The sequence below is a fragment of the Juglans microcarpa x Juglans regia genome, chromosome 6D (assembly GCF_004785595.1).
Source record: "Juglans microcarpa x Juglans regia isolate MS1-56 chromosome 6D, Jm3101_v1.0, whole genome shotgun sequence".
NCBI lineage: Eukaryota > Viridiplantae > Streptophyta > Magnoliopsida > Fagales > Juglandaceae > Juglans > Juglans microcarpa x Juglans regia.
The window spans coordinates 18939781-18960080 of NC_054604.1; the positions used below are offsets into that span (position 1 = coordinate 18939781).

Genomic DNA, 20300 nt, shown 5'->3' on the forward strand with positions numbered 1-20300 from the left:
TGGAGTGTGCGGTTGTTATTGATTTTAAATTCCCATCGGAAGGAAGTTAGGGCACATAGATCGCTGGAGACATGAAACGATGGTACCCACAAACAAACATAGGGTACGCAGAAGCACTGGTCATATGGTAAAGTTGAAGCATGCTTTGGAGTAGGAGGCCTGGAGGGCGTTCTGCACCCCCCCCCCCCCCCCCCCCCCCCCCCCCCCCCCCCCCCCCCCCCCCCCCCCCCCCCCCCCCCCCCCCCCCCCCCCCCCCCCCCCCCCCGTTTTTACACGACCGTCCAACGTGTGTTAGCCACGAAAAGGGCTGATCCAAGATGTTCCTCTTCTCCGGTGATGTTGGTTGGTGAGACAGCCGACCACAATCTATTCTATTCACACCTACTTATGGTATATCACTTTTGTTTTGTTTTCAGGCTCTGGTCAGTTGGGGTGTGTGTGAGTGCCTTGGACGGAAAAAAGGAAGAAAAAGACAGAAATTTTTAAAATGAGAAATATGAGATTTCGTAAAAATAAAATTTATAAATTAATATATTTTCATATGACAGAAATAAATATTATTATGTATATTGGCTCGATCCATTCAAGACTTTACTTTGGGTTATTTATATGAAGCATGATAATGAGTTACATTAATTTTAAGTATATTTTCAAATTCTAAGATGTACTGTTCATCTTCAAAAGTAATATTTTATTATAAAAATTATCTCAATTGCATTACTTTTTAGTTTTCATTTCCTACGATTTTCATTTCTTTCGAATGTCGTTTCACTTTTATTTTTGTGTTCAGATTTGAAATATGTGAAAAAAAATATTATTATTAAAAAATAATATTATATTATTATTTTGATTAATTCAATACAAGATTATAGTTAAAGAAGTTTTAAATTTATAAAAAATATGTATTTTTTATCAGATGACTTTGATGAAGGGAATCCAACTCAGGCCACATATTTGACCTAAAAATAATAACGGTCTCATTCATCCGTTGGATCTTTTGGGAGCTTCGGATTTTGTTAGGAGCGACCAATAAAGAAAAGCAGCTTTCAAAATCATATATTTTCTAAAGAAAAGTTGCAATCACAATTTAATTGGAGGTTGGGGTGTGTCTCTGCCATAATCTTTTTGAAATTGAGACCTTTTCTTAAAAGACGCAAAACAATGTCTTTGATGGAAGGATTTGCTTGCTTATACAGAAACAAAAGTGGACCCACGTGGATTATGACATTCTACTAACCCAAGAATATTAATTTGTTCAAAAGCTGTCACCGCTCTTTTTTTCTGAAAATTACATCTTTAATTGTTTGTAATGAACATTGTCGTCTTCACTCGTCGAAAGTCTATGAGAAAAGTGTATAATTCAAACTACTAGAAGGATTGATTCTACCTCTCTTTCTCTAAAAAGAAAATTCTCGGTCTCTATCTCTCTCTCTCTCTACCAAAATAAGGAAACACTTCTTTCTTCTATTCGTTCTCCTCCTTTATTACTACGGCATTATAAAATTAATTTGTCTATTCGTTAATTTTATTTCCTAACTTTTTTCTTGTCACGTTGAAAATAAGAGATGTAGTACTTTCCGGCCACCCAAGTGAAGTACGTTATCCCATTAAAAAAATTCAAAAATCACTGATTTATAACTTCCTTAATTGATATTTCAAACAAAGCAGCGCGTAAGGTGTACGTATCAGTTAAAGTTACGTGTATACTTCATGCATGTAAACAACATACAAGATGTACCTTTCGACTCTCCGATCTCAAATCTTTTAAAAACAATCTTTGCTATCCATTAATCACTAATGCATAAGCCACACTTGCTAGTACCCAAATCTCCAACAAATGCGTCAACAATGGTTACTTGTAGTGTGCCAGTGGTGGCTTTTGATCCTTTTTTTTTTTTCTTTTCTATTTTGTTTCTTTTAACTATTAGATGCACTATAATGAGATGTTTGTTTGGCACATCTAACTCTTCCTCTTGTACTTCTAATTTTACTTTATTGCAATTTTCTTATAAAAGAAAAAGTCTATGAGAAACATTTTTCCCTTAAATTTTTTAAAATTATCATTTTGCTCTAAGAACTTCATAATTTTATCAATTACTTTATATTTTCATTAACTAAAATTTGACTTTGTATGTGTCTTATCTTTTAAGAAATTAGTTTAGAAATAAAATAATAAGACAATTAAAAAGGAATCTTAAAATTCAAAAATTTCAATTTCTTGAAAAGATAAATTCAAGGTTTCAAGAAATGAATTGAAAAATAAAATTCTAAAATATTTCAAAATAAAAACGCAACCATTGGCGGAGGGAGGACCTTCCCCCTCAGCATTGGTGGCCAACCAAGGTGCTACCTACTACTTAGGTTGAGGGAGGGCAGCATACCCTACTCCCAACCTAAGTAACTTGGGATATCTCATTTGTCTGTCCTTTCCTGCTTTTCATATATTATAATGCTTTTGAAATGTTGTGTTTTTTAGGGGTTTTTTTTATGATTTTTTTTTCTCTATTTTCATTTTTTATTTATATGTGTTGACACGCATTTCTGTCATGCTTTTGATTTGTTTAAAGTTTTTGGGGCTTTCAGTTTTCATTTTTGTTTTTCGATATAACTCTACTTGTCTATATATTTTTAAAATGACTTTTCAAAACAAACGGCACTTATTGTTGATATTATTATTATAAAAAAATATATTTATAATTGTGAATTATCTAATCTCCGCGTAATTATTTTAAAAAAATGAATAAAATATAGGACTCACGTGGAAAAAAATAATTTTTTAATAATATACCTCATTCTTTTTCAAAGCGATTATGCGATGTTTATGCACTTCACGATTGTAAGTAGAATTACTCTATTATTATTATATTTGTTATGGACAACCAAATTAAATGTATAATGATTCATACAAGTGCTAGTTGAAGGTAATTAGGTAAGTCTTGAAAGAAAATGAATAATGATATCCTTACACTTCTTTTACTATTGTTTTACTATCCAGTTATTTTTTTTCCCTTTTACTCTTTGAATTCAGATTAATAAATCTAAGAACATGACCTTCTTGCATAATTGAAAGAAAAATAAATTTAATCAGTCAACGCAATCATCTAATTTAATTAAAAATAAATTTAATTTTTAAAAAATTGACTTTATTTTGCTCTTTGATTTTCAAAAACACTGTTAGAAAGAAAGAGGCCCCTTTATTACGTTGGTTGATTGAATTTATTTTTATTCTAGATTATGCAAGAAGGTCATGTTCTGAAATTTTTAATCCAAATTTAAAGAGTAAAAGGAAAAAAAATTAACTAAATAGTAAAATAATAATAAAAAAATGTGTAAGAGTATCATGGGGTATAGGTTTTGGTTTAATTCCGCAATTAAGTTAAGAATACTCTACTTGAAAGATCTCGTTTGAGACATACTTTGCATATGATGACATGGTAGACATTGTTAATGTCAAAAATTGTACAGTAGATTGGAACGAGAGAAATAGTCATTCCTGACCTATTGAGGTAATCCAAAACTATATGAGGTGGTTTGAAACCCATCTTTATTCTGAGATTGTATCCTGGAGAAGATAATATCCTGGAGTTTTCGTTTTTGAGATTGAAGATGATATGTGTTCTTGCAATAGTTGCTTAGCCATTTGGAAGAAATCCATTTTTCATCTGTCTTTATTCTAGCACTTAAAAGTGGTGAGAAATGACAGCTTTATGTCTCTTCTTACGTGTCTAATTTGCTTTCTTCTCATTTCTTCTTTTTAACACCTCATTTTTCTTATTCCCTTCTTATATGTTCTTTACTTTCTGATGTGTGCTGGGCTTGGGATGCCATATGGGCAGGTGTATTTTACTAGGACGACCTCATTGTTTGTTCCAAAAATCTAATCAAAATTCTGGACGAAAAATAAAACCCAACCAAATACAAACAATCATCAAGTCCACGAAATCCAAGCCAGATTCGAATAGATCAACCAATCCAAGAATAGACTGTAGCATAGGAAAAGAATTTGAAACCTAAATGAATAGATCCGGCTTGAAGACTAGAGCACATGAGAAGCCTTGCCCTGCCCACCATATATGAAAAATATCTGTATCTCCACTCATTTCCTTCCTCTCTAGCCACTAGCAATGCTAGAAAGATTGTGTTGGAGAAATAATCTGTAAAATTTCCTCATGGCCACATAGAGAAATCTAAAGAGGGAGGAAGTTCATCAATCATCTTTGGTGATATTTCTATTCTTTCCTAGTCGCATCTCTCACTTCATAGCAATGTGACCACATCTGTCAAACTACCAATATTGTTTTTGTATTAAACTGATGTCGTATGCTTTCAAATCAATGTTATGGTCGATCGGTACTATATCGATAAAAATTTCTGCAAATAAATTTATTCTTTTGTGTTCTTAATTGATTGAATGAGGTAAGAACTTGGGCATTTCACTGAAAAATATGGCAACTGCATTTCTTCTCAATTGATTGCAGCCTGCACCATTCTGGCATCCAAGCCACATGGTGTGTGTATTTATGGGACTATATTAGGCTTTCAGTTGGCATATTTAACACAATTAGTATATCATAAGTATTCAATAATAATTTGCAGGTTATCAGCCTAATAAAATAATTTGTAGGATATCATAAGTATATCATAATTTGAGATGAGATGAAATGCTTTGAATAGTAGTGAGATTTTTTGAATTAAGATAAGGTGAGATAGTTTGTAAAAAAGTATATGTTTGGATAGTGAGATGAGATGAGATATTTTTGACTTTTTGGGATTTGATAAAGGAAAATACTAAAACCACAACTTGGTATTCCCAACTGGGATCCCGACTAGCTTTTTATTTATTTATTTAATTCTTTTTAATGATTAAATAAGTTTTTTTTTTTTTTTGATGTTATGAATTGTTTTTAAAAAAAAATATTTAAAAATGATAAAAAAAGGCATGCAAAAAAAAAAAAAAAAAAAAAAAAGGAAACACATTGGATAGGCGGGATCCCCCATGTGTGGGTGTAGAAGCACTTTTTGACAAAGGTGTGGGTCTTACCAATGATTAAATAATAGTTATGAATATATTAATAAAAAATAATATTTATGAGTAATTAAAAAATCTATCATAAATAAATTTAAATCTCAAAATATATTGGAAAGTTGTTGGCCGAAATTACTCTATAATTTCAATAATTTCTCTTTTTTAAAAGATATTATTTTTAAAGATATTATTATTCTAAAAAATAATTTAAATCCCAAAATATATTGGAAAGTTGTTGGCAGAAATTTATAATTTCTTTTTTTAAAAGATATTTTTATCTATTTATTTTTCTATATATAAGAAATCCCTCATTTTTTATTAATTCTAATTATAAGTTATAATAATTTTGATTATTGTAATAAATAAGTATATGAATTATGTTGAAGATTTGTTTTAAATAATTTATTAATTTGAAATTTTCTAATAAAACCCCAAAATGCAGTTATTCAGTACTCACAAAATTATTAATTTCTTTGTAAAAATATATTATTCTAATAATGATTTATTGATTAATCTATTTTAATCACAAATGAATTTTTTTTACTGTGTGAAATTCTTTATACTGTTTATGTCATAAAGTAATTAAACGAGTTCGAAAACTTAGAGATGAAATAGAGATGTGAAATTAACTATTTGGATAGACAAAACTATCTCATCCATACAGACCGTTTCGTCTCATCTGGCAAACCAAATCGGGCCTGTATTTTCCGTTAATTACGGTCTATGCCATCTCGTTACGTACTCCATTGCATTTGCCCCATTAGACTTCCCCTATGCATGGTAAGATTCTCAAAACTAACTTGCGAAGTATCAATTAAACGAAGAAAATATTCAAAATAACAATAGTAATGGAAGGGCCCTGTCCAAGCAAGTTGAAGAGAATTCGACTTGCAATTTGCAAAGTAATAAAGTTAAAACACTAGCGGACATGGGCCTTGACGAAAAATTACATCAACAGAAAGCACAAATTTTACTAGCAGCCATAACATCCTCGCCGGTATAATCCCTTAAAACCAATCCAACCCCTGCTTTTCTGTTATTCACAAAAACTGTCCCATAGGCATTAAGTTTGACGCTGCGTTTGGATGTTGAACTGAGTTGAGTTGAATTGAAACGATAAAATATTACTAGAATATTATTTTTTAATATTATTATTATTATTTTAAAATTTAAAAAAGTTGAATTGTTTATTATATTTTATATTAGAATTTGAAAAAGTTGTAATGATAAATTGAGATGAATTAAGATGAGTTTAGCTATCGAACGAAGCTGACTCCGTTGGTGGTAAGTGCCATACACCTATGTTTCTTCAGTCAAGGGTGAGTTCTACTTAGTATAAGATTGGTTGATAGTTATAAGCCCATCGGCACCTATGTTAATAGTTAAAGAAATTATTATTAGTAAATTTATATATTTTTTTATTAATAGTTAAGAATGTTTAAAAGAAAAAGTAAAAGAAAAGATTCATTTGCATTGGTGAGTGCACATTTGGTGTGGACCCCAGCATTCTCCCTAAACATTTTGTATGTGCATTTGTATTAAAAGCTCACTGAAAGTGCTTAATCTAGCAAAGATTATATATATCAAACCATTTACCTATTTATTTAAAACTAAATTAAACTAGTTTTTGTGTTTTTCAAAACATTTCTAATGTATATTTTTTTAACTCTACCACATTCTATATTCACCCTCGTTTAGTAAAATCATAACTGATATACATTTGAGTAAAATAATATATTAAACGATGGGCTGATTCCATTGCTTTTGAAATGGGTTTGGATAATAGTAAAAGCTCGAGAAATTGGCAATTGTAACATAATGGATTAAAACATGCTACCCAAGATCCTAGCCATAAACAGGAAAGCTGACTACTTAATATTAAGTATTGTTGTTATTATCATCAACTTTTATAATTGAGGAGTGCTACAATCAGAAAAAGATCTCATAAAAGTAAATTTATAGACTAACATAGTATTATATGATATATTAGATTTATTTTATAATAAAAATATCTTTACAATCTAATGTACCATATTAAGCCACGTTGGCTTGTGAATTTATTTTTATAAAATCTTTTTATGGCTAAAGCATTTATCTTTGTAATTATGGTTTGATAAAAAAAAAAAAAAATTGTTTCAAATTATGGAAATGAAGATAGTTAAAAATTTTAAATGATCTTGAATTGAAAGAAATTTCCTGATTTTATTTCTTTTTAAACTGAAAGTGTAAAACAAAAATAAAAATAAAATTTAAAAAGGAAAGTGAAAATTCCGACCTGCCGGATTCGAACCAGCGACCTAAGGATATCTACTAGGAATATTCCCACTACAGTCCTCCGCTCTACCAACTGAGCTAAGGTCGGTTGTTGACTTCTACATCTCACAATTTAAATATATTCTGTTTTTAAATTGTTTGCGTTGGGCATTGCCATCGGTCCAGCTTCCAGTTTTTGAAGAATAGTCGGGGTTGGGGGAGACTTGTCGAACGTTCTTTACAAACTACTGAAATTCAGACTCTGTTGAAGCCCATGAATATGATCTTCGGGATGCCTAGGGCAGACAGAGTCACGCTCATCGGCCTCGGCTCTGGCCTTTTTCTGCGTCTCGGGCGTTTGAGTCCCAGTGTCCCAACTGCTGGATTAAACTCCAAGTTCCAAGTCATGTCTTGAATATACTTTTCATAAGATCCACATTTTGGTTCACTGATTTGCACTTTCTATCACGATCTCACCGTCAAGATTGTACACATGTTTTATTCTCCTCGGAAATGATTAACGTTACGCTTTTTTCTAATGTGCATTGGTTAACAATTGGTCCGTTGTACAGCCATGGGTTGCAAAGAAGTAGAAGACTTGATTTGGACACCATTTTTTTGGTTATGGCTGTCAGCAGTGGTTAGATAAGCTGGGTGTGATAATCAATAGTTGACTATTACTTAAAAAAGAAAAAAGAAAAAAGAAAAAAGAAATACACTAGTCACAAAGTTATATGTAAATTACGGTAATCTCCTTTAAATGCCTTTGGAGCCTTTAAAAAAAAAGAATAAGAAATATACTAGTCACAAAGTTATATATAAATTATGGTAATCTCCTTTAAATGCCTTTGGAGCCTTATTAGGTTGTAGTTCGGTCATGACGCAATTCTTCTTCAGGGTCTCTTTACTAAGAGCTTTGTTACTCATTTTTATTTTTATTTTTTTATTTTTTTGATAAACTAATTAACTTTTTCTACTTATCATCTCTATAGGCCTGCAACCCGATCCACCAAAAACAGAATTGGAGCCGACCCGATCCGACAATAGCAGGAAAACGGAACTAGAACTACCCGACCCGCACCATTCGGGTCGGGACAACAACTTTCATAACCGAACGCTGCATTTTACATCTCCTTTTTCTTCTTGCGTTGCGAGATCAATACAATATCATGAGATCCGATCCAAAACTTCCAGAACCGAAGCTTTATACCCACCCAATATGCCCACAAACCAAGCACTCCCAGTCTTGAGTCTTCTGCTTTCTAGCCTTCGTTTACAGCTGCCTCTGCTGGCTCAACTTATCCCTAGCCCAGTACTCTGGAGTTTCTCTCTTCGAAGATTTCAGGTACCTTTGGTTATCAAACCCATCTCAACTCATCATTACAATTTTTTCAAATTTCAACACAAAATATAATAAACAATTCAACTTTTTTAAACTCTATAATAATAATAATATTAAAAAATAATATTCTAACAATATTTTATCATCTCAACTCAATTCAGTTCAATATCTAAATGTAGCCGAAGTTTCTACATTACGAACCCTACTACCGGGTGCCAAAAGAAACTTGAAATTGACAATGACCAAAAACTTCGAGTATTTTTATTGACAAGAGGATTTCACAGGAAGTCAGTGGAGATTCTCTCATAGAGGAATTTAAGGGCTATGTTTTCAAAATCATGGGAGGCTGTGACAAGCAAGGGTTCCCAATGAAGCAGGGAGTGCTAACTCCGAGTCGTGTTCGTCTCTTGCTTCAGAGAGGCACTCCTTGCTTCTGTGGGTAGGGTAGGCGTAATGGAGCGCGGAGGAGGAAGTCTATGCGTGGATGCATTGTCAGCCAAGACCTTTCTGTTCTGAACTTGGTTATTGTGAAGAAGGGTGAGAATGATCATCCTGGTCTAACTGACTGATCTTAACCATAAGGGCGTTGATGTGGAGGAGGAAAACGGTACTGGCTTAGAGATCACTTGCTTCAGTGACGTCTTCAACGATGTCCCTCTTCATTTTCAAATTCTCCGACTTCCTAAACAGGTCCTCCATCGATCTCTCCAAAGTCCGACCCCTTCTGTTTGGCTATAATTTTACTAATCGATGAAGCTGATCATCATTTTGTTTTAACGAACTTCTGTCAGTTTCTGAGAATTTTTGGCTTAGAGCTAATGGGTGTTTACGGTGATCGGTTTCGATCGATAATGTGGTGTTTAAACCCGTATTGAAGTTTGACCCGATGAAACCGACTTTGTTCGGATGGACCATGTCGGGTATTACGAACGGAGCGGGCCCAAGGCCTTTTATGTACAACCCTACATCCCAATACCACATACTTATTAAGGAAAAAAAAATCATGTATGTTATGTGGTATAGAAATACTTAGGTGCCGTTTGGATAGTAAGTTGAGATGAGATGAATTAAGATAACAATGAAAATTTGTTGTAAATTGAATTTCAATAGAGTGATACAAGAGTGGGGATGCATAGGTTATTGTTAATGCAGTAAATGACACAAATGAAAATTTTACCTACTATGGAAGCATCATCGAAGAAATGAAGGTCTTCCTACAAGTTTGGCCTGAATGGAAGGTGCAATATGCACATAGAAAATATAAACATAGTAGCTCATAATTTAAAAAAGTGGCTATACATTTAGATGTTGAGAAGGTGTGGATAGAAGATGCACTTGATTTTGTTTTAACTTGTTTACAAAAAGACAGAGATTGTATTGTAGACACTGTTCTATGAATGAAATTGGAAAGTTCTACTTCAAAAAGAAAAAAGTTAAAAGAAAAGTAATATAAGTTACAATATAATTTATAAAATCTAATAAAATGAAAAGATGACAAGAAATTGTATATATTCTTAATAAAATAATGAGCTAAATATAAATTACAGTCCTTGTTGTTAAAAAAATAATTAAACAATCATTACTATCTCCCAAAATCCTTATATCTTCATGTTGCTTGTTCTAATTACTCATGAGTAATATTACTCATTTGGCTTAGTATAGATGAAAGGAATGGTTTAGGCATCACTTAGAATTCTAAAATCTAAATTAATTAGCTCATTTCGCTTAGTATACTCACAAACTAACGTGATTTGATGAGTTATGTCAAATTATAAAGTTATTTTTATTGTTACTACAACAGAAACGACCTTTTGCATCCAAAGTATTGTCGTTCACGCTCAAATTGACACTAAAAAATATCATTTGCGGCGAAATTACACTCAATGCTAAATTTCGTTACAAATGGTGCCATACGGTGATTAGTATGGTATATTTATTTTATTGTGGTGAAATTTTAAGCTTTTGCGGCTTTTTTTGGTCGCCGTAAAAATACTACATGAATTTTTTTTTCCAGACCAATTCTTTTGCGACAATTTTAATTTGATTGCAAAAAGTCAATTGTTTGCATTCATATCGTTTTATTTCCAACGAGTAAAAATTCATCGCTAAAAATGATTTTTTGCGAAATTAAAATTATTATCGTAAATAATCAGGACGGAAAAAACTAATTCCGACACATTGATTTGTTTTACAGCGACATTAATTTGTTGCTAAATGGTCTATATGGTTTTTAACTATTTGCGACGACTAGATACATATTTGCAACAACATTATAACGCGGTAAAATGTCAATTTTAAAAACAAAAGGACGGAAAATCCTTTCTTCTTTCCCCCTGCCGCAGGGTCCGTGTCTTTGTTTCTTTTTCTCTCTCCCCCATTATGTTGTTCAAATTCCATCTCTCTCTCTCTCTCTCGTATGCCACCGTTGTGCTCCAACACACTGGTAAGCTGTCCTTTCCCTTCTTAGCTCCTTTCTTTTTCTCTCCGTCTATGTTTCTTTTGCTCTTTCTCGATCTCTTCCCGTTTTGTGTCGCAGCTTGTTGTCGCCGCCCCCAAGGCTTGCACCACGAGCATGTCACAACCTATAAATCGCTCTTCGTCGATGTCTATTCCTTGATTTCTCCCTTTCGAGTTCTCTCTCTCTCTCTCTTTGAGATTCGATTTTTGTTCCTTGGTCGCTCTATAATAGTTGTTGCTGAGAAATTGTAGTTTGTGTATGTGATTAACTTAGAGCATGGTTTTTAGATTTTAATTTTTTGTGTAGAGCATGGTTTGATTCTTAATTTTTGTGTTGCTCTGTTGAGCCTTGCGTTATAGTGTAATCATTGATGGAATTTATTTGGTGTGACTGTTGAGGTCTTTGGTATTCTTTTTGTTTTTTATAAGTTTTCTGATTAGGATAAGGTTACTACTTTATCAAGCTCTATTGACACGGGTCATTGTTGAATAGTCACATATATCTTGGATGTTTACCTTAAGTTAGCTTTACCTTTTTTCTCCATTCATATTTGTAGACGTAAAAGTTTGGCTAGGATTAGGTGACTAAAATTAATTGCATGCTTGATGAATAACCAATTTGTTAAGTGAATTGGTAGATATTTCCGTTGTGTTACAGTGATACTTGAGTAATTTCAATTGGCATAAAAGGGTGGTTCACTCATTCAAGTGTGATCCGTTCTCTTATTGACCATGTCGTTATATGTCTTGCCACACTTTGATGGGGAAAACTATGCATATTAGAAAGTTCGTATGAGGGTTTTCCTCAAATCTTTGGATGAATGTGTGTGGTGTATAGTTGAGCAAGGGTGGACTAAACCTGTCACAACTATTGATGATTGGACAAGAGATGAGATCACCAACTCTAATTGGAATAGCAAATGACTTAATGTTATATTTATGGCTGTATCTCCCAATGATTTAAAAGAACCTCAATGTGTGAAATTGCTAAAGAAGCATGAGATATCTTGAAGATTACACATGAGGGGACAAAGATTGTAAAAAATTCAAAATTACAGTTGCTAACTTCAAAATTTGAAAAGATTAAGATGCTGGAAGATGAAAGTTTTAATAATTTTTATATTGATGTTGTGAATTCTAGGTTTAATCTTGACGAGAAGGTGAATGATTCAAGGGTAGTGAGAAAGATTTTAAGGTTCTTGTCTGAAAGATTTCGTCCAAAAGTTACAGCCATTGAAGAAAGCAAGGATTTGGATGCTATTAAAGTTGAAGAATTGGTCGGCTCCCTACAAACAGACGAGTCATTTCTTCCACAAACAAGAAAAGGTAAGTCCATTGTTTTAAAAACAGTAAAAGATTATCAATATGATTTTTCTGATAAAGAAAGTTTGAATGACGAGGATATATATCTCATTGCAAGGAAATTCAGAAAATTCTTGTTTAACAAGAAAGCTAGTGGAAAGCAAAAACAAGGTAAGAAACTTCTTGCAAAGAAAAAATATTATGAAAAATGGAATAAAGAAAAATCTGAGTAAAAAGATAAAGTGAAGTGCTATAAATGCTCAGGTTATGGTCATATAAAAATTGAATGTCCAAACTTCAAGAAAAACAAAGGAAATATACTACATGTCACACCTAGTGACAATTCAGAATCTGAAAATTCAAATTCATCATCTGATGATGAATTTCCTTTTGTGGTTTTTTTCTACTGTTGTTAATGATTTTTCTGATATAGTGCATACAAAATCTGAAAGTAAATTTGATGATAGTGACTCGGATATAGCTATTATTGATGTTGACCATGAGCTTAGTGTACATGAAGCATATAATGATTTATGTAAAGAAGTGATTAAGCTAAAAACACTCAACAAGAAGTTGTACAATAAACTCATAATTGTGGAGAATGAAAAGAACAACCTTGCTAAAACTCTGAAAATTTCTAATGTTGAAGTATCAAGGTTAAATGATCAAAATGCTATACTAGAAAGAGAATTAAAAAATTTTTAGGAGTACAAAGAAAAAACTGCAACTCAGAAATTAGATGAAATGTTGAGCTTTCAAAAATTCAGTTGTGATTGCATGGCTTTGGGGTACATGACTTCCCAAAGCAAAGAACTTCAAGGCTCATCATCCACTGCCACTTCATCAAAATGTATCATCTTTGTCAAAGGAAGTTAAGTTGTGGAAGCTCCAAAAGAAGTCGCTTTAAAGTTAGATCTTTTTGAAAACTCTCATAGAAAATCAACCTCAAAAAGATTGATTCAAGGTAAATTTAAAGGTAAGTTTATCCCTACTTGTCATCATTGTGGTGTTGTTGACTATATAAGGTCATATTGCCTTAACTTGAATAAAGTGAAGAAAAATGGAGGTGAAAGAAAGTTAAAAAGGAAGGAAAAACTCTAGAAAATCAAGTTGATGAGATGAGTCAACAAATCATCTTTATAAGTCTAAAACTTGGTGAACTAGTAGAATTTTGTCTTCACAACAAAGAAAAGACTATGCAAAGTGGTGTTGATGAAAAGAATATGTCAAAATTTAAAGTAAAGTGGGTGATCAAAGAAGATGTCCTATCACATTAATTGATAGGATCACTTGCATACTTTTACATTCCTTGCATTTCATTAGTTTGGGATATGCATTTTATTTTATTTTTAATTTATGTTTCTGTTTACAATTTTTAAATAAGAAAAATATAATATAAAAATTTTCTGGTTTATTTCTAATTTTTTTGGGAAGTGCATGCTTGATATGTCGAAGTTTTGAGCACGTGTTCTCATAAAATAAAATTTTGAACTTATGCATCTCTCTACTTTGTGCAGTTCACCTTGTACATACTAATCCTATGGGTCATCTTGATAAAGTTCATTTACAAAGCACTTTGATAAACTTATGTGTATGGACCTTATAATTAAGTTTCATATTTATTATTGAGATACTCATCATAGAGGGAGTCCATGCCTTAAATTGAATAATACTAGTTGAATCTAGTACAATAATAAAGAGATTTTCTCTTGCCAAACACAAATAGTTGATCCATATAAAAAAAAAATAGGTATTATATCATTGCGGAAAAAGATAAACACCATACACGAATCTATCCCCTAAGTCTTTATAGAAAGAATCATGGCTCAAATTATTGTGGAAAAAAATGAGCAACAAAAATGGACATGAAAGGGGTTGTGCAAACTAGTGTTTGGAGAAGATACTCCTGTATCTAGGTCCTAGCATAAAATTTGACTTTTGAGGTAAGTGACAAACTCTTGGGAGTATCTATAAGGAGAAAATACTCATAAATAATATTATCAAATATATATTGAAGAGAAAAAGAAATAAAGAGTTATTTTTCAATATAAGTTTGCTCACTCACACACTCATATAAACTTTGACATTGATGATCTTATGAGATGTGAACATACATGGTGATTGTTGCAAATAAGAGGGTGTACTCTATTGATTTTTTTTTTTTTTTTTGTGAGTGACATTGTATTTGAACTAAGATGCATCTAAGCATGTTACTCGCCTCATTGCTTATATATATAAAAATAAAAAATATAAATTATTATTATTATTATTATTTTTATTTATTTATTTTGGTTTATATAAAATAAATATGAAAATATAAAATATATTGAGGTATGGGTCAGTGTTGAATGCTCTTTTTGCATTTACTGCATAAGTCCCAGTGTATGGGTTCAAGGCCTTTGGTCTTGAATGCCTATATGACCCAAAACCATGTTTGGGCTCATTTCGCCATTCAAGTCCAAAGGCTCAATACACCATAACATTGGTTTCCTTAAACCCAAATCATACCCAAAGTACCTAAATTAAGTTTTGAGAATTGGCTAAGATCATTAACTATCATACTTGAGGTTAGTGCATTTTAAGCCATGCTTTGAAGCTTAATTGAGTTTAATCTTTTCTTAAACCTTTTAATTCAAATTTTATTGGATTAATACTCCATTAAACCATTATTAGACCATGTTAATACCTAAACTAAACCATCCCACATGTCATTAAGAAAAATGACATAACAAGCCCAAACCTTGCACCAATCGGTTTTGTGCAATCTTATTTGTAATGCTTGGACTGTTTTGTCCATGAGCCCAACATTTTTGTGGTTTTTCCTCAAGGGTAATATGGTCCTTAAACAACTTATTAGACCCTCCCAAACTCAGTATGAGCCTTGCAAGAAATTGGTTGCATCAACCAACTCAAAGAGCCAAACCGGGTGCACCTTGGTTTAGTTTGTATTGTAATCGATTGGATTGTTTTGAACCAGTCTCCTGCCATGGTTTGCACCACCACCTCACGCCACCTCCTTTACCACCCAATCCGCAAGAGGTCCCATGACCATCATGAAGGATTTTGACTTAGTTTTGCTGTCCAAAACATCTAAAAACCAAATTGATTTCCTGCCACCTCAAAACCACCTTCATCCGCCGGTTTCCAATGGTGGTTTGTGGGTTTTTCTACCACCCAAATGATGCCCTACGACCAAGCCAGCCTCATAGGATCAATGTAGCAACTGTGGAGAGGGAATTATGGTGGTTTTAGGCCACCATTGCCCCTGCACAAGATGACCTAAACCAATGCAAGCAAGTCTAAAACTTTTCTAGATTTGAGCACCTCCCACTTCACCCAATCACCAAGCACCCAAGCCAACGCTCCTCACCACTTGGCCACCTATAAATACTTCTCTCACCTTCTCATTTCATCCACACCACAGCTCCAAGCATTCTTTTGAGTTTTGATGACTTGCATAATTTAATATATTTTATCACTTCTTAATTTTAAATTTTAGTCTAATTTTATTTATTTTTGTTGATTTTAGGCTTCATTGTCATCATTTGAAATTATTTCAGATTTGAAGAAAAAGAATATCCAAATTTTATAAGCCTATCGTCTAAGGATACTCAAATTTAAATGAAGATCTATTCAAATATAAGAGTTGATCATTAGTGTTATTTGAGAATAAAGATCAAGTTAAATTTTTGAAGATGCTATGGCGAGAAGAAGATTTCCAAATTCAAAAGGAAGAGACGTGATGCTAGTGGTAGGAATGGACTTGACTTAGTCTACCAACTACCACCGTATTATGGGTATAGGAAAAGAAAAAAAATAAAAAATAAAAAAGAGAAAGGAAGTTGAACCTGGGAGGACGCGGAAGGAATTTGAAAAGAGAAGTTTTAGCTTTAGCTGGACTCTTGGACGTGGAGTGGATTCTCGATTTTTTTGGTTTTCTTTCCAGTTTTTGGCATGCGAATGCAAGCTGGATTTTTTTTAGCACTCACGAAACGGAGCGAAAGAATAGAGCGACATAACGCACTGAAGAAAAAAAAAATAAAAAGAATGAGAAAAGAGAAGGAACCTGGAAGTAGCGACTTGAACGAGAAGAAAAATTGAAGATGTTGCAACTACGAAGGCTGGGACTGTGATGTGCATTTTCAGTGTTCATTATTTTTTCCATTCCTCTTAGAAAAATTATGGTGAATTCGTTTATGTTGAATTTAATTTTTAGCATGAACTAAATTTTCTTTATTCTAGGAAAACGATGTAATCTAGTTCTAAACTATACTTGCTTTTCTATTCTACTTTGAAGTAATTCTCTTATATGTTTGTCTGATTTATTCTGAGTTTATTGCTTCTAATTAATTGGTAATTAATTAGATGATTTTAATTTTGTGATTTGCTGTCAAAAGAGGGAATTATATGATAGATCTTGGATATTTCGGCATAGGTAAATATAGAGATCGAAAGACTTGTATGAAGCTATGTAGTATTAAAATCATTGATCTTAATGTTTTATTGCTTTATTAATTTACATATTCTTGTGTAAAATGATGAACAAAAATAATTTCCAATTGACTATCGAAAGAGGCTTTTGGATGTTTGTGGAGATTTGCTAACAAACAGAGAGAATTAAATTCAATTAGTTAGATGAGTAAAACATAGTAAATGAATTAGGTGAAATCGATTTCCTGGAAATTTTCTTTCCCATTAATTTGATCTTTGAACAACAGTTTTCTTTTGCTTTCAGTATTTTCTTTGAATTAATTTTATTTTAATTTGCAATTATGAAAGTCTTAGTGGCTTTTCTAAATAAAGTCAAGATTAGTATAATTTCAGTATTTGTCAAAAGTAAGTTACCAATCCCTGAGGACGATATACTTTTTTTTAATTAAAGAGTGAGTAATCACCTATCCAATAGTAATCCCCACCCAAGTTTATTAATAAACCCTCACTTGCGGCGGAGGAATACCGTGGTTACAAACAGATGTACTCGGGGTTTACAATAATAAGAAAGACTAATTAAGCCCCTCATACTGTGATACTACGATACTCTTCTCATCACTTTCCTATAAAACTACGATACTGTGCACTTACAATTTTGCACCGATCATGCCCCTCACCCCTTGGCCACCTATAAATACTTCTCTGACCTTCTCATTTCATCCACACAACAGCTCCAAGCATTCTCTTGAGTCTTGAGAGGATTTCTTTCTCTCAGAGATCAAAAGAGTGCAATCGAGTGAAGTTTTGGTGAGTTCTTGTATAAGGCAGTCTTGAATGTTTGGAAGGCCATGAAATTTGTAAGCTTTCTTGATTTTTATCTTAGCTAGCATGTTAAGCTTTGTTTCCAAGTGTGGGTATGAAATTTGGTTGAGTTTTAAGAAGATTATCACACTTAGATCAAAACCGGGTCAATTAAGAGATGATTTGAATGATTGAATGATTTTAATTGAAAATTTAGGTATTTCATGTCTTAAGCATAATTTGATATGATTTATCAATGTCCTAAAATGATTATGTAAGATTTAATTTATGGTTAGATGTATGCCATGATAGGTTTTGAATCTATCTTGTTTTGATTATCAAGCATGTATCGGTTTTAAGCATATTGATGATTATTCAAGGATTAGACTTATTCATATCATTAACAAAGTTAATGATCATTTATGATTAAAGAAAATCTCATATGCATGCATTCATAGGGATCAATAGTTGAGAACACACTTAAACATCAACTAGGATGCATGCCACGGGTTGGGACTGTTTGAGCAAGTTTCACTTTGAGTTATGAGAATCTAAAGGCATAGATGATTTTAGAATACTAAAAATATGAAGTCCACGAAATTTGGTTAAATTTGGAGTTCGTTTGTAATTAGTAAAAATTTAAGGCCTAAATGACAATTCTTAAAAGTCTAGGGGTATTTTTGAAAATATATAATTTTTGAAGTCCTTGATTTTGAACCTATCCATATAAGTATTAACCCTAACTTAATATACACATGATTTATACAGCTACGACGTTATTTTTGAATTTTCTCGAAAGTTGGCCTCTAACTTACACCTTAATAAATTTCTTATGAATTATTAATAAATGCTTCATTTATTCTTTAATTATCATTTTGAGCAGAAAGTATCCTGTTATATGACACATTGAACGCATACTTACATAACATATGACATTTTTACCATTTTTGCATATTACATTTATAAATGTCATTTTTGCATGAAATTTACTACATATGCACATGCCATGAAAAATAATTTTTAAAGCATAGCATGAAAATCATTTTGTCACGACCCCAAAGGCCAGGATGGAGAATTATCCTGGTGGAACTCCTATGTCCATTCTTGAGTGTTTAATAATGGAGTAGTAACCCCTAGGTTGACGAAGAACAATCGACATGCTTTGTATGTGTTCTTTTTAAAGAACATCGGAGCAAAGTCAACATGTTATGACAACTAAAACTGGTGGGTGTACACGTTATGAATTTTATGATATTATGTTATATTTACCAATGCATTGAGAATGAGTCTATAGACAACGTAGTTTTAACGTGAGTTGTACTATGGTCATCGGCAAGTATTCATAGTGCATATGGGGAACTGTGACATTACCACACGTTATGATGTTAATCAAGAATTGCTATTAATGATGAAAGTTTATAATAAAATTTTATGAAGAAGTCATGTCTTTTAAAAAATGATGACGAAATTACTTACTAAGTAAAAACTTGTGTCTCCATATTTTCTTTTAAAAGATGTTGAGGAATCTAGATGGGAGACATGCATATTGATTTTTCTGCATCTCATGCATTGCGTATTTATCATTTTTCATATTTGATTTATCGTTGTGTCAGTTGGTTGTTTAACTTACTGAGATTTCGAGTAAATCTCACCCTTTATGGGACCATTATCATTCTACTCGGAATGATAGAAGTTGTGTCAATACTCAACCAGAGTGAGATTGATGGAGCACTGGATCTGTATAATTGAGGAGGAGCTGGATCTGGAGAGGAAGCTGGACTTAATTCTGTTGTTCATAACCCAAGTTCTTCATGCTTTAGATATCATGAAGAGAATGATATGACTTTATATATAAGTCTATGCTACTTTGGTATTTTGAACATGACGATCTTCTAATAAAGTTCGGATGTTTTTAGTTATTTTGGCATATCTTATACTTTAACCTTTTATTTTCGCTGTAATTATTGCATACTGCTAGTTGTATACTAGGATCATTGTATATTAACTGTCATGTACGAGGATATGTAACATTGTATTGTATGTCCTGACGCTTTAAATCTTTATTCCATCCTGAGCGGAGGTTGGGAGTGCCACATCTTCCATATCTCATTCGATTTACTTGTGAGAAATAATCGGTTTCGAGTTTCTTGATTCAAGGTTTTCCATCACGGTAAGACATCTAGTTTATTCAAATCATTCTTTCCTTCCAGTTCTAGGGTTCAGTGCATCTATATCTGAAGTTTGGGATTTTGATTATTGCGTTGTGAAGTTAGGGCTAGAATACTCGGATACTTGAATATTTGTTCATATGAGGTTATATTATGCATGTATTGAAGACGATTTTTGGTGGGTTATATGATTATACATTTCGGTTTTAACCAAGTGCACACCAAGTGTTTGTGTTTATTCCTCAATCCAGTCACACTACTTATTTGTGCATAATTACAGTGGTTATCTTACCCATATAGATAGAACATAAGTGTGATTGGTCTGTGTGGAAAATTAATTCCGAGGGGTTAATAATGTCATGGTCTTCATTGTCGTCGGACTCATTCAATTCTAATCTTGGTTACTTCTACTCTGATTTTGTTGACTTGATTATGTAGATGTGATTCAAAGAGAGTGCAAAGAAGAAGAAATATACTGCTACAATCACTGACATTTCACATATGAGATTCACATATGACA

At 32.5% G+C, this 20300-nt stretch overlaps 1 non-coding gene across 1 annotated transcript; it reads right to left on the minus strand.

Moving 5' to 3' along the window:
* Positions 1–7295: 7295 nt before the first annotated feature.
* On the minus strand, positions 7296–7388 carry TRNAY-GUA. The gene is made up of 2 exons: positions 7352–7388; positions 7296–7331 (listed from the first exon to the last, which is right to left on the minus strand). It is a non-coding gene; the product is annotated as a tRNA-Tyr (tRNA).
* Between the last annotated feature and the right edge of the window lie 12912 nt (positions 7389–20300).